This window comes from Protopterus annectens, chromosome 3.part1 (genome assembly GCF_019279795.1).
Source record: "Protopterus annectens isolate FY-2018-M chromosome 3.part1, PAN1.0, whole genome shotgun sequence".
NCBI lineage: Eukaryota > Metazoa > Chordata > Ceratodontiformes > Protopteridae > Protopterus > Protopterus annectens.
The window spans coordinates 1,490,047,176-1,490,063,141 of NC_056732.1; the positions used below are offsets into that span (position 1 = coordinate 1,490,047,176).

The 15,966-nt window shown below is 38.6% G+C and overlaps 1 protein-coding gene and 1 non-coding gene across 3 annotated transcripts in view; both read right to left on the minus strand.

The window, feature by feature from the left end:
- Positions 1-15,966, minus strand: part of GSDME (gasdermin E) — a 1,102,496-nt gene that overhangs the window by 98,522 nt on the left and 988,008 nt on the right. The gene's annotated exons all lie outside the window — the stretch shown is intronic.
- TRNAQ-UUG lies at positions 3,436-3,507 on the minus strand. Its single transcript has one exon. It is a non-coding gene; the product is annotated as a tRNA-Gln (tRNA).

Sequence of the window (15,966 nt, forward strand, 5' to 3'; positions counted from 1 at the left end):
GTAAAACTCCATAAGGATAGAAAAAACGTATTTGTGCATGAATGGCAGGGTTACTTGTTACTTGTTAAAATGTTGCATTTACTTTTTGGTTAATTAAGGTTTAATAAAGTTTCATTTTTCCAATAAAGCTGGTATGACAATTATGGAATATGTGGCACTCTGCTGTAGGATACAGGAAATACTGAAGGTTTAAGGACCGAGTTTCACTATGGAATCACGTAATCCTACAAAGTCACACCAACGTGACGAGTTTTTTATGGTTCAGTTGACAGCAGTAGGATTAGGGTTCAGCCTGGTACATGGTTTCCTGTTTATGGGATTTAGCAGTCATTTTCTGCAGTAACAAGTAGAAGATTGTGTGGTTGGGGTCTAAATCATAAACACGAACGCTTACCTTATTGAATCCTTAAACGTTGACCCATCCTCATCGAACCGCAAAAACACCGAATGCCCTAAACCGCGAAATTCAAAACATTGAACTATCGTACTTGTCTCACCCTACCGCCTGCTACATATTACCTACACAAACAAACTAAATGAACCATATACATACATACACTAACCAAATCTAACCCTAAACTAAACCCTTCTTCTAACCCAACACTAAATCTTACATATACCATCAAGTATGCACTTAACCCACACCCTAACCCTAAGGTCCATAACTATCGCACACTTACCTTAAAAAGCTAAACCCAAACAAACTAAATAATTGACACACATACACTTAACAAAACCCTACACTAAATCTAACATGCATTACCATCCATGCACTTACCATAACCCGCACCCTAACCCTAAGGTCCGTAACTATCTCACACTTACCTTACAGAGCTATACCGCAGAAGGCCAACCATGACGATTCGACATTTCCGGTTTCGCTCTTCTGGACGTTCGATGATTTTGCATTTTGATAACGACGGATCGACATTTAGGGATTTGATAAGGTAAGCGTTTGACTTACTAATAGGGAATCGTGTGGTTGTACTAGTTGTCTTTTGAAAGGGATGACGTTTACGATGGATGTCTTTCCTTATCACTGTTGCAGTATTCTTTATTCCTGGGATGTCCTGGTGAGGATAGACTAACATCCAGCACGTATAGCAAAGCCTTTACACCTTTCCAGCATCATACATTATTCAGATGTCCTACACACAAGGCGTAAGGTACAAATGTAACATACAGATGCCCAAGTACATCACCAGCAAAATAAACTTCCCTTGCATGTTCAATGGTGTAACATTCTGGCTTCCTTCATGTTAAGTACTGAATACTACACAGATTCACATAAATTTACCCAAGGATTTTAAGGGTTGAAGTAATTTTTTTGCAGTCTAATCATGGAATGTTAATGGTTTTTCAAATCTTGTAATGAGATCCAAACCATTTGTGTATATTAGGGAAATTAAGCCTCTGCACTATGTACAAAATGCATTTGAATGTCACTTGGTATATGAAACTAGGGGATCACTGGTATGAATTACTAGGGTTTTCATAATATCCATCAAGAGGCCAAAGAGGTGTTGCTACACTACTGCAATAAAATATGTCTTTTGAGCAGTTAGAAGTACAAAATGGTACTGATGGTTCTATTAGTGAGACAGAATATAGAGATTGTGAAGGAGACAAGAGGAAAATGACGGATGTCCTTAGCAAGTTCCCATTAAAATGTGGAGTACTTCCAGTGGTTTTTGAATGAAGAAAACCCCACAGAAGCTGTACTGCTCCAGACACAGCCTAAAATGACAGAAGAGGAGGAGTCCACCATAGAATAAGTAAGAACACCACTAAGGAAAATGAAGTCAGGGAAAGCAGCAGACTCAGATGAGGTCACAGCAGATATGATAAAGATGCTGGGTGAGATAGGGAAGAAATGGCTCCTGAGGGTACTCACAGCAGTGTGGGGAGAAAAGTGTATCCCAGATGATTGGAGAATAAGCATACTAGTGCAAGGGGACATTCACAACCATGGCCACTCCTGCCACATTGCATGAAAGCTCTGGAAAGGATGACTGATAAATGAATATGCATAGTACAAAGTAAAATGGAAGATGAGCAGTTCGGATTCAGATCAGGATGTAGCACAATTGACCTGATGTTTGCAGTGAGACAGATAGTTGAGAAGCTAGATATGAGGAAAGAGTCCAACTGGGCATTCCTAGACTTGGAGAAAGCATATGACAAGGTCCCAAGAAAGCTAACTTGGGCAGTCCTGTGGTGGTTCAGAGTCCCACAAACATTGGTAGAATTACTGCAAGCTATGTACAAGGACCCAATGGACTCAAGTACAAACAGTGTTTGGACTTGCAGAGGGTTTCCCAGTTAGAATAGGTGTACATCAGGCTTCAGCTCTGACCCTACTGCTATTCACACTGGTAATGGACTACATTAGCAAACAGGTCAGAGGGAACAGATCAACAAAGTTGCTGCATGCAGATGATATGGCATTACAGGCAGACTCTGGGCAAGAACTTCAGCAAAGGCTAGGGGAATGGAATGCAAAACTGAAAGCACATGTGATGAAACTGAGTACAGATAAGACAGCTGCAACGACAACAAATGGGGAAAATCAGAAGAAGCTGAGAATTCAGATAGAAGAGCTATAGTACAACAGGTAAACAGCTTCAAATATATTTGAGGGGTGGTTGAGGGGAAGAGAAGTAATGAAGAGGTCAAAGCTAGAATCAGCAGGGCTGCAGCCACCTGGCACAGAGTGTCAAGTGTAGTATATAACAGAAAAGGTTATACCAATATGTAAGGTGTACTAAACAATGGTATGACCAGCACTACTGTATGGTACAGAAACCTGGGCAGTAAAGTCAGAGCAGTTAAACAGGCTAGAGGTGATGGAGATGAAGTGCCTGAGATGGGTGTTAGGATGCACATGGTGTGACAGACGAAATGAAATCACAAGAGCAGAAGCCAAACTAGCTCCAGCTGCAGAAAAGGTCAAAGAGAATAGATTACAATGGTTCAGGCAATGTGCAGAAAGGCAGAAGACAATCTGGGGAACAAGATTTGAGACAGACAAGAAGAAGGAAAGAGGAAACAAAGGCATCCAGCAAAGAGGTGGATGAATTGTGTGACAGAAGACTTGCGATAGCTAGGCATTCAGTGTTGAGGAAGGCAGGAGAGTGGCACTGAACACAGAAATGGAGAAAGTTAACATGACAACCCAACCCCATATAGGAAAAAAAAGGGAAAAAAGTGGGTTGATGATGACAGGAGATTACTAGGCTATCAACCAGGAGGTCATTTTGAGCCTAGCGGTTTTGTCCTCATGTAATACCATAGAAATGCTATTCAGTACCCAAGATTGCATTTAGTGATGACTGCCCATGTTCAGGAGGGTTGTGGGCTTTATCCATGGTAAGAATTTACTGTGCTCCGTCCACTCGTCCAGGTTCCTCTTGAACAGTATCATGAAAACACAACAGGTTCTACTGAAATTTGAACTCAGATCACTGGATTCAAAGTCCAGAGTGCTAACCATTACACCATGGAACCAGCTCTTAATAATCACCAGCTGATGATGATTAAGGGCTATATTAAACTAATGAGTTAAATGATGTTAACTGGACAGACCTCAAATATGTTGGAAACAAGCTATCTTTATGATTATTTACAAACAGGGCATGACTGCTTCACAAGTTAGGTCATACAGACCAATATCACTATGTAGTCATGCTTATATAATGTACTGCTTTGGTTGCTAAGCATTTATTCTCTCCTCATTTACTGATCTTGAAAATATGTTTTTGTCCAGACAAAACCACCCATGATTATTTATTCAAAACATGTGTGTTGATAAGACATGGCAACAAAACCAAAAATGGCTGAATTCAAGTTTGGACACTGAAAGGGCATTTCACATGTTTTGTTGGCATCATTTACTTTTAAGTACAGGGTGTGATGGACTTTCCTGAGAGGTAGATGTAATTTTCATATTATAATGCTTCAGTACAAATAAATCTACTAAACAGACTTTCCAAAAGTTTTCAGTTAAGTAGTGGTACTAGACAAGGGGTATCTTCTTTCTCATTGTCTATTCCCAATTTACCTTGAACCCTTTGCAAGTAAACTAAAGCAGATACAAGTAAGAAGTAACAAACTGCAAGCATTTACTCACAAATTGGCACTACGTGTGGACAACTTGTTTCTTTATCTGACAGACCCCAAAATGGCTTTGGAAGTAGGATTTCAGGAACTTTGTCAATATGGTATAAGCACTAGACATAAAGTAAACTCACAAAAAATAAAGCTATGAAGACTAATTATTCACCTAGTCATATGCTGAGTAAACAGTACCCCTTTCTGATGCTGAGTAAACAGTACCCCTTTCTTAAAACTGGAGTTAACAGATACACTTTAAGGGTCACTATCCTTAACACCATGAAGTGTTTTAAGTAAAGTAAAATATCTGTATGGGAAATTGAAAAATATTTGTCTAGCCATGACAAGGAAAATTCACACAATGTAGTGGTTTCTTCTGCTGTTTATCTCAGGGTCTGCCTTACACTCCAGATGATTTGTTTTGTAAGCTGAGAAAAAGTACTATAAAATTTGTATGGATGGATCAAAAACTTTTAGTAGCATGGGACATTATATGTTAGCCAACAGAAGCAGGAGAGTTTGGGGCCCCTGACTTTGACACATACTGCAAGGCATCAAGGCTTAAACCATTACTAGAAGTATTTGACCAAAAAAGGCAGGGGGACACTGATTGTGGAGCTGATAAAATTAATAACAAACACACTAACCTAGCTGAATGAGCTGGATCGACTAGATATGTTACAAGAATTGTGAAAGGAAAAAGATGTTTGAAGAATTGTAGGGTATTAATGTACTGGGATCAGTTAATGATAAGAGGAAAATAATGAAGTAGGAAAAATACATGGATAATGCTGTAGACTATGGTATAATAAACAGAGAATTTTACAACATGTTAATAGATAAGCTAATAGCTTTGAAACTATTTACAATCCAAAGTGATAAGTGGCCAAAATTAATTATTTGGTTAATAGAAAACAGGCAAAAACAGCTGAGTGAAAAGGGAGTCGCAGGTAAAGTACATAAAATATTAAGGTGGGTGGCAAACAGACAAATACGTTTAGAATTATTTGGCAAGAGCAGTTAGACACTACAGTTACAGATGTGAATTGGGAAAGAGTTATCACAGCCCTAAGAAATGCAAGAAAGTGATACAATTTTAGATTTTCTTTTTGGTTCAAAATGCTTCTTTAAGTTTTTAGTTTCCACAAGACTCTTGAATGTACATGAGTGCTACACCCACTTGTTACAGATGTGATACTGATTTAATAGGAGGTTTTAAACTTATTTTTTGGCAGTATTAGACAATTTAAGAGGAGATACAGAACATATGTAATGTTACTTGACATGGAACAGTGGTAATCACAGTAAAAGTAACTCTCTCTATGATTACTTTATATAATACACAGTGATGTGTAAGGACTTTTTTCACAACTAGAAATAAGAAATCCAGCAATCACTAGAAAGTGGAAAAGAAAGGAACCACAGACACAAGATGTCAACCAAATTAGGAAGGAAATAAACAAAATGGAAATTTCAAGGTTAAAGGTCAAGATATGAGAAAACAACACGTTAAAATGGATGTCTTGAATATTGCAGGTGGGGGACTTCTGAGTCATTATGTCATGTTACATTTTGAACACTCTTCTTTGTATTCACTTAAAATAAGTTCTGATACAGTGTAAAACCTCTCTGACAAACTGATAAGTTATTAGAAAGTACAGTGTGTCCCGAACAGGTGTTTCTTTGACTAACTAGTAGCTGAAAGAAAAGATTTTGTTGCAGTGTTGTTTATGGGTTGTTTGCTTCAATTAATTGATAACATGTTTAAAACATTAAACAAGAGATTAGCAGTATGGCCCTTATCAAGAAAGGAAATAATTTTCCTTTGTATATTTCCTAGGGTGCATGGCTAGGCTATATATCGCTGTTCAGACCAACAACCTTACAGTAACCTATGAGCCCATAAATCTCTCTCCATCTCCTCCACATTATATATTAATGGCTATATTGGTAATACCATTCCTTTTTCTGGTACTGTAAAACACCTGTGAGGTATACTTGATGCTTCATTTTCATTGAAAACAATGTCCATACAACTGTAAAATATGCAACAACATCCTAGGCAGCTTGTATAGAGGTAACCACTACTTTTCCTACACCTCAAAACTTAAAACTTGTAGTGTTTTTGGTCATCTGGATGCTCTTGTATGGCTCCATTACCTGTGCAGGCCTTGAAACAAGTCATTTGACCAAGATGGATCAGATATTTCATAAACTGGAAAAATGCATCTTATGCTTAGCATTTAGATCCCATAACCCCGAACTCATACTGTCTTACAAGTTGCCTTCATTTTAAAACGTACTAACCAGTATCTATAAACTTCTCAGTTAAAAAAAACACTAAGGCCTTTGGATGAAACAGGAATTTAATCCATACATACCACTCTCTCCAATAATGGCTTCCTAGAACTTAAAAAAATCAGTGGCCGAATTTAATAAAGTCTACAGGGTCTTTATTACCATGTAGACATCACGCACTGCTTACATGAAAGTAAGCAAATTTTAGATTCAGTAAGCACTGCTGGGCAGCTCGCATGCACCCGCCAATATGGGAAGTACTGTGGCATGCAAATTACCTCAAAATCAGGTGAATATCATGCAAATGAGGCAGGTAAAGCGATCCTGCAAACAGACAGGCAGCTCTTCAGACCCCGTGTGAGTGTCAGTAGTGTACATGGAAACATTCCGTGTGCAGGAGTGTAGACAGACAAAAGGGGCTGTAAAAATATAGCTAGATGGACAGAAATGGCATACCACATACAGACATAAGCAAAACTATCCTCCATGTGTCTAAAAAATTAAAAGAAATAAGTTAAATTACATTTTTTTTTAATAATCTGGGCATGTTTGTGTGGTGCACCGCACTGCGCAAACAAATTGAGAAAAAAAGAAGTTATATAGTCACCATAACGTTCCATCTGAGTAGTTCTACTTCATTTGTCTTCAACCTGTGGGTATTGGATCCATAATGGATCCAAGCCAGCAACTTCACAAGCAACTGCTCCGAGCATCACACTACCTTCCAACCCTCAGATCGAGTTTGCTGCACCCTACACTGAACAACCTGATCCCAAAACACCTTACACACACAAAAAAACAACTATGAGCGCTGTCCATATGGTAAGGCCAGGGGGAAGGCAGGAGGGACGGTTAAAGACAAATGAAGTAGAACTACTCCTATGGAACGTTATGGTGAGTACATAACTTCTTTATCTGAAGTAGTTTACTTCATTTGATCTTCAACCTGTGGGACAGAGTCCCAAGCTACTAAACACCTGGATGGCCCTCATGGAAGGATATTCCGGAGCACAGCGAAATCAAAGGATGCTCTCCTTCGAATAATCAAATCCAATTTATAGTGAGAAATAAAGGTATGAGATGAGGACCAAGTAGCCACAAAACAAATGTCATCTAAGGATACTCTCGACCAAAAAGCCGCAGTAGTAGCCATGGATCTTGTCAAGTGAGCTCTAACCTGACCCGGAGGAGACAAACCTTTATCCTTGTAAATCTGAATAATACATAGGGAGATCCACCTGGCAATGGTCACCTTGGAAATAGGTTTACCCAAAAAAGGTTTAGAAAATGACACAAACAACTGGTCAGATTTACAAAAAGTTTTGGTCCTATGCAAACAGAACTGTAACTGTCTATGAACATCCAACAAATACAACTTGTATTCAATTTTGTTTGTAAAATTTGGAAAGAAAATAGGTAAATTGATAGTTTGACTGGAAAGGGAAGAGAAAAGGTACACTAGATCTAGGATGTCCAAATGTGGCAACTGTAGTAGTTGCAGATTTATAGCTGTAGGTAGCTACATTTGTGTAGTGAGCTATGGACGTACGCTAACATGCCCAGGTCTATGCAATTGTAACACACAGAATTGTGTTTACTTGGCATCATGTGCCACCTGTGATGCATACTACATTGGCATGACTACTCGTAAGTTACGAGATAGGATTTGTGAACACAATAGAAGTATAAGAAAAAGGGACATGCATAGTGCCTTATATTTGCATAGCAGGGTGTGTAGTAATTTCATCAGATTTTTGTTTTTCATTATAGATAGGGTGATGCCTTTTACGCCTGGTGACATTGGTAATAGGGTGGCAGTTCTGGAATCTGAGTGGCAGATGAGATTGAACGCCACCAGATTTCCAGGTTTAAATGACCACATTTCTTTAAAACCATATTTAAAGCAGAGAGCTAGTGTAATATGAAATGTCAAAAGTTTTAAGTTTTTTGTTTTGTTTTTTTTGTTTTTTATACAACTATATTATAATGTACATATATTGTTTATTAAAATTAATTTACTGACTAATCCATTTAATCATGTTTTTACATCATTATGATGATTGTTCATCATGGTTTTTGATTTTGTATGTTTGTTACAAATGAAATTTAAAATGGTGTACATTTTCAGTTAGTTAGACTTCAAATCATTATGGCAATGAATATTCCTTTAAGAAAACAATGGAATTAATGATTAATTGGGTGTGTTAGGGTGTGTGGATGTGTATTTAAGAGTGAATGGATATTTGTTACACAGACTCTGATGATACCAGCTTGACTGGTGAAAGCGCTCAGTCTGTGGTTTGTCGTTGTGGAATAAAAGAATTGTCTTCTTGCTTGGCGTCCTTGCATCCTTGAACTTGCTGTGTTAGAGTATTGTCGAGATCTTGTCAAGTGAGCTCTAACCTGACCCGGAGGAGACAAACCTTTATCCTTGTAAATCTGAATAATACATAGGGAGATCCACCTGGCAATGGTCACCTTGGAAATAGGTTTACCCAAAAAAGGTTTAGAAAATGACACAAACAACTGGTCAGATTTACAAAAAGTTTTGGTCCTATGCAAACAGAACTGTAACTGTCTATGAACATCCAACAAATACAACTTGTATTCAATTTTGTTTGTAAAATTTGGAAAGAAAATAGGTAAATTGATAGTTTGACTGGAAAGGGAAGAGAAAAGGTACACTAGATCTAGGATGTCCAAATGTGGCAACTGTAGTAGTTGCAGATTTATAGCTGAAGGTAGCTACATTTGTGTAGTGAGCTATGGACGTACGCTAACATGCCCAGGTCTATGCAATTGTAACACACAGAATTGTGTTTACTTGGCATCATGTGCCACCTGTGATGCATACTACATTGGCATGACTACTCGTAAGTTACGAGATAGGATTTGTGAGCACAATAGAAGTATAAGAAAAAGGGACATGCATAGTGCCTTATATTTGCATAGCAGGGTGTGTAGTAATTTCATCAGATTTTTGTTTTTCATTATAGATAGGGTGATGCCTTTTACGCCTGGTGACATTGGTAATAGGGTGGCAGTTCTGGAATCTGAGTGGCAGATGAGATTGAGCATACCAGATTTCCAGGTTTAAATGACCACATTTCTTTAAAACCGTATTTAAAGCAGAGAGCTAGTGTAATATGAAATGTCAAAAGTTTTAAGTTTTTTGTTTTGTTTTTTTGTTTTTTATACAACTATATTATAATGTACATATATTGTTTATTAAAATTAATTTATTGACTAATCCATTTAATCATGTTTTTAGATCATTATGATGATTGTTCATCATGGTTTTTGATTTTGTATGTTTGTTACAAATGAAATTTAAAATGGTGTACATTTTCAGTTAGTTAGACTTCAAATCATTATGGCAATGAATATTCCTTTAAGAAAACAATGGAATTAATGATTAATTGGGTGTGTTAGGGTGTGTGGATGTGTATTTAAGAGTGAATGGATATTTGTTACACAGACTCTGATGATACCAGCTTGACTGGTGAAAGCGCTCAGTCTGTGGTTTGTCGTTGTGGAATAAAAGAATTGTCTTCTTGCTTGGCGTCCTTGCATCCTTGAACTTGCTGTGTTAGAGTATTGTCGAGATTTGAAGTTGTGGACCCTGGTTTTGGTTCCTTTTTTCGTTTGTTTGGTGTGCACATTCTATCCAGCATTTTTCTCGGAAGTTTGTACATTGGGAATGGAGGACATACTCAGAGAACTGACTAATGTTATCGGTAAACTAGTGAAAGTTTACGGGGAAGCGCAGACCCAGAAGGATATTACCAATGTCAGTCTGACAGATTCAGAGGTACGGTTGTTTACTTTACATTCCAACGACGGTATTACCCCGGGGCAGAGGGTAATCAATTCCAGTAACCCTAACACCTATAGCGGAGCATTGACTAACAGCAATGGGGTTGACGTGAGGCAAAGGAGTCCGAATGGACCAGAGCGATCCACGTCACCGGCGGTGCAGGTTGCAGCTATGAATTGAACTCCTGGTTTGAGGCGCCAAAGTTTGACAGCAGTTTGGCCGCGTCGGAAGCATTTTGTAACAGCAATAGCGGAAGGGAGCAGTATCCTCTAACTTTACGTGAACAAATTTTTAAATATGAAAAGCTTTGTAGGAAATACAGGGCTATGCAATTGGACAATTCCTTTTTGACCAAATCTAAGGAATTGAAACAGGTCCCTAGGGGACTACGCGTCTGGAAGCTACCTATGGGTGTGGAAATAGATTCGGACAGCTTTAAAGAACTGGTCGTTCTATTTGATAAAACAGGTATGGAGCTACTTGACATAATTATACGTAATAACAGTAACAAACTGCTTAAACTCCGTGAGGAGATTAACTTGTTGCATACAAGCATCACTACTGACTTATTGTTTTTTGAGCATAAGAACAATTTTGACAAAGTGATTAGGAATATAGAAATGTTTGTTACTAAAAGTAGGTCCACTAAACAAAAGAAACTGACTAGGGATACTAATGAATACAAAATGAGATTGGCATATCCACCAGGTAGAAAAGATTTCAGTATGCGATCTGATAGTGTTTTTGGCAGCCCCTGAAGATGCTCGTACCTACAAGGTGGTGTCTATACCAGAGGAGGAGGATGTTGTTTTTTTAGAGGCCGAAAATTACCCGCGCAGGTCCAAGAGGCTTCTCAGCAGGAGGCCTCAAATGAGGGATGTTCCGGACCATTATCCGTTGAAGAGAGGGAATCAAAGATATTAATGGACAATTGTTGCAAACATGAAATGTATACTGAATTCAAAGTTTGTTTTGATTTAGGTTTCGTTGTACCTTGTTTTTGGAATGAGAGTGTGGTTGAAAGTTGTGAGAATGGGGTATTTAAGACATGTGATCAATGTGGTGAAAGAAATTCCAGTATTTTTAACATGGATATACATGAACAACTGACTGAAGGCATTTCAGGTACATTGGATTCTGTAAATGATGTTTGTTACACTGAGCTTGTTAGGCATGACCCATATACTTTTTTTGAGATGAATTCACTTCACACTAACAGTGATTCAGGTAATGACATTTTGGTTTGTGAAGGAGAGGGACCTTATTCGTCTCATTTTAGTAGAGGGGAAACAGAGCCTGTAATGAGACATGAGGTGTTAAAAAATGGGGGCTTTACGATTTACAATTATACTGATATGACAATTAGTGAAGCCCATTTTGAACTATTTAGCAAAGGTACTAGCTTTGTTCCAAGTTTTAGGTTGGATATAACACAGGTGTTAGTTAATCTAAAGCTATATACGAGGAAATTAAATCTTCATTTGTATTTTTTGACTCCAGGTTTGAGGACAGGGAATTTTAATTCAAATGGTGACACTACAGTTATGAAAAGGAAAAGCACTTTTATGCCCCCTACTAATGCGGATATAAATATATTTGAACAAATGGTTGAACGTGACTTTAGGAGATTATGTGCACAATATAAGCAGGTACAGGATAATTTATCTGTTAATAAGAGAAGAGTCATGTATGAATTAACTGTGACCAATGACTATAGATGTATGCGCCCCGACAAAGGGGGCGGGATGGTTATCATGAATAAAATGGACTATAGTGGGATCATCATGAAGATGTTAGGTGATGAAGGCACTTATAGTAGGGTGTCGAGGCATGAAATGAACAGGGCATACAGTAAAATTGATTTATACTTACTGGATGCAATGTATCAGGGGGCTATAAATGAGGATGAGTTTGATTATCTTAGTGTGAAATTTCCAAAACTACCCAAATTGTTCAGAATTCCGAAGGTCCACAAAGGTACTGACCATTTAAAATTTAGACCAATTGTATCGGCAAGGGGGTCCAAGACGGAACCTATGGCAGCCTTTGTGGACCAGTTTTGTAAGAAGGCACTTTTGGATACACCACACATCATTAAGGACTCCTGGCATTGCTTGGAGAGGCTTAGGACGATTAGTGATGTAGATGTTGAGTCTTATGGTTTTTTAACCATTGATGTGGTGAACCTTTTTTCAACTATTCCCCACAATGAAGGGTTGGAATTATTCCATGACAGTTTATTGAATAGTGTAAGTTTTGATGTGGAGAGACTAAATATATGCCTTGAATTCATGAGATTTATTTTGACCAGCAATTATTTGACATTTGAAAGAGAAATTTACCAGCAGATCAAAGGGGTGGCGATGGGGGCCCGATGCGCCCCAGTATATGCCAATTTAGTCCTTCTGTCTTGGGAGAAATGTCACATTTTGTCATCAGTCTATAGGGAACATATTTTAATGTACAACAGATTTTTAGATGACATTTTATCCTGTGGAAGGAAGTGAAAGTGAAGTTGTTGAATTCATGGCTTACATTAATCAAACTACGGAATTTTTCAAATTTACATACACATGGAACAAGATGTCCATTAATTATTTGGATATTTCTATTTTTAAGCAGGATGGAAAAATTGTGAGTAACATATTCAGAAAGCCTAGTTTTTCCAATTCTATGCTACATTTTAAAAGTTGTCACCCCTTTCATCAAAGGAAAGGGGTGATAAAAGGACAAATGGTCCGACTTTCAAGGTTAGTAAGTAGCGATGAACTGTTTAGGAAAGAGATGTATACCTTGATAGGTTTATTTATGGAGAGAGGTTATCCATTGAATTTATTATTAAAAATTAAAAGGAGATATATAGGAAGAGAAACTCCATTTATATTCCTATACTCAAGGGTATGGACAACTTGGCATCAATACAAGGAAAAAACAATGAGGAGGTTGGTTTAAAGAAGGATAACCTTACCTTTGTTTTAAGGTTCAATGATATGGCTAATGAATTTTGTGTCAGTCTTAGGAACAATTGGGATCATTGTATCAATGCACAAACTAGAGAATTGTTGGGTGGAAGTCCCAACATTGTATTTAGTCGGGGAAACAATATTAAGAACATTTTGGAAAGGGAAGAGAAAAGGTACACTAGATCTAGGATGTCCAAATGTGGCAACTGTAGTAGTTGCAGATTTATAGCCGAAGGTAGCTACATTTGTGTAGTGAGCTATGGACGTACGCTAGCATGCCCAGGTCTATGCAATTGTAACACACAGAATTGTGCTTACTTGGCATCATGTGCCACCTGTGATGCATACTACATTGGCATGACTACTCGTAAGTTACGAGATAGGATTTGTGAACACAATAGAAGTATAAGAAAAAGGGACATGCATAGTGCCTTATATTTGCATAGCAGGGTGTGTAGTAATTTCATCAGATTTTTGTTTTTCATTATAGATAGGGTGATGCCTTTTACGCCTGGTGACATTGGTAATAGGGTGGCAGTTCTGGAATCTGAGTGGCAGATGAGATTGAACGCCACCAGATTTCCAGGTTTAAATGACCACATTTCTTTAAAACCGTATTTAAAGCAGAGAGCTAGTGTAATATGAAATGTCAAAAGTTTTAAGTTTTTTTGTTTTTTATACAACTATATTATAATGCACATATATTGTTTATTAAAATTAATTTATTGACTAATCCATTTAATCATGTTTTTAGATCATTATGATGATTGTTCATCATGGTTTTTGATTTTGTATGTTTGTTACAAATGAAATTTAAAATGGTGTACATTTTCAGTTAGTTAGACTTCAAATCATTATGGCAATGAATATTCCTTTAAGAAAACAATGGAATTAATGATTAATTGGGTGTATTAGGGTGTGTGGATGTGTATTTAAGAGTGAATGGATATTTGTTACACAGACTCTGATGATACCAGCTTGACTGGTGAAAGCGCTCAGTCTGTGGTTTGTCGTTGTGGAATAAAAGAATTGTCTTCTTGCTTGGCGTCCTTGCATCCTTGAACTTGCTGTGTTAGAGTATTGTCGAGATCTTGTCAAGTGAGCTCTAACCTGACCCGGAGGAGACAAACCTTTATCCTTGTAAATCTGAATAATACATAGGGAGATCCACCTGGCAATGGTCACCTTGGAAATAGGTTTACCCAAAAAAGGTTTAGAAAATGACACAAACAACTGGTCAGATTTACAAAAAGTTTTGGTCCTATGCAAACAGAACTGTAACTGTCTATGAACATCCAACAAATACAACTTGTATTCAATTTTGTTTGTAAAATTTGGAAAGAAAATAGGTAAATTGATAGTTTGACTGATATTAACCTCCAATGCTACTTTTGGGAGAAAAGAAGGATTGGTGCGAAGAGAAACCCTGTCCTTGTGGAAAATCATGTATGGAATCTTGACAGACAATGCCTGAAGTTTTGAAACTCTCCTAGCAGAGGTGATAGCCACTAGAAAGGCTGTCTTCCAAAACAAAAACTTAAGATCTGCTGTTGCTGCAGGTTCAAATGGAGGAGCAACCAATGCTTGAAGTACCATAGTAAGGTCCTGTGGGGGAATGGGATCTTTGACCGGAGGATGTAAGAGGAAGGTACCATTGATAAAGGCTCTGCACAATCTGGAAGAGGCCAAAGAAGCACAGCTTTCACCCATGTGAAAATGAGAAATGGTGGCTAATTGAACCTTGACCGTAGACAAGTTAGTCCCTTGTTGAAAAATATTTGCCAAAACGTCAAGGATAGCCGGAATGGGAGCTGTGAAAGGATCTAAACTCCTTTGACAGATCTAAAAGGAAAAATGCTTCCATTTGTTGCGATAAATCTTCCTGGTGGATGACCTATGAGCTTCTACCAGAATAGACCTGACCGAGGAAGACAATCCGGGAGTCCTAGCTATTAAGGGAACTGGACCAGCCAAGCTGTGAGCTTTAGACTGTCCATATTTGGATGAGGGACCCTCGAGGGGTGCAAAATGAGATCCTGAATGGGATCCAAGATCCAAGGAGGAGCTAGAAGATGAGACCAAAGGAAGGGAAACCATACCTGACGAGGCCAAAATGGGGCAATGAGGATCAAATTGCTCTCCAGTCGACAAGCCTTCTGTAGGAACTTTGGAATAAGGGGTACAGGAATATAAGCATAAAGAAGACCGGGAGGCCAAACATGGACTAGAGCATCTCTGGGGGACTCCCCCGGCAGGGGGTTCAGAGCAAAGAACTCGCTGCACTTCACGTTGGAAGGAGAGGCGAAGAGATCGCAGCAAGGCCGACCCCACTCTAGAAAGATCTGCTCTGCTACTGAAGGATTCAGAGACCACTCATAAGCCATCAGAATAGTCCGGCTTAGTTTGTCCGGCAGAATGTTGGACTGCCCCGGAATACGTGTTGCTACCAGAAAACGACCGGTGGAGATCACCCATTCCCAAACTCTCACGGCCTTGCGACAAAGGGGGTAAGATCTGGTCTCTTGCTCTTTGTTGATATACCAGACCATTGACATGTTGTTTGACTGGATTGCAATGGTTCCCAGAGGTAGAAAGGCATTAAGGGCCTGCAATGCTAAAAGGGCCGCTCTCATCTCCAGAACGTTTATATGCAAACTGGTCTCGATCGGGGACCACATGCTTTGGACTGTCCTTCACGAACAATGCCCCCCCCACCCTAGCTGGGAGGCGTCCGTGGTCACTGTGACTTGGGCAGGGGCTGGAACAAAAGGTCAT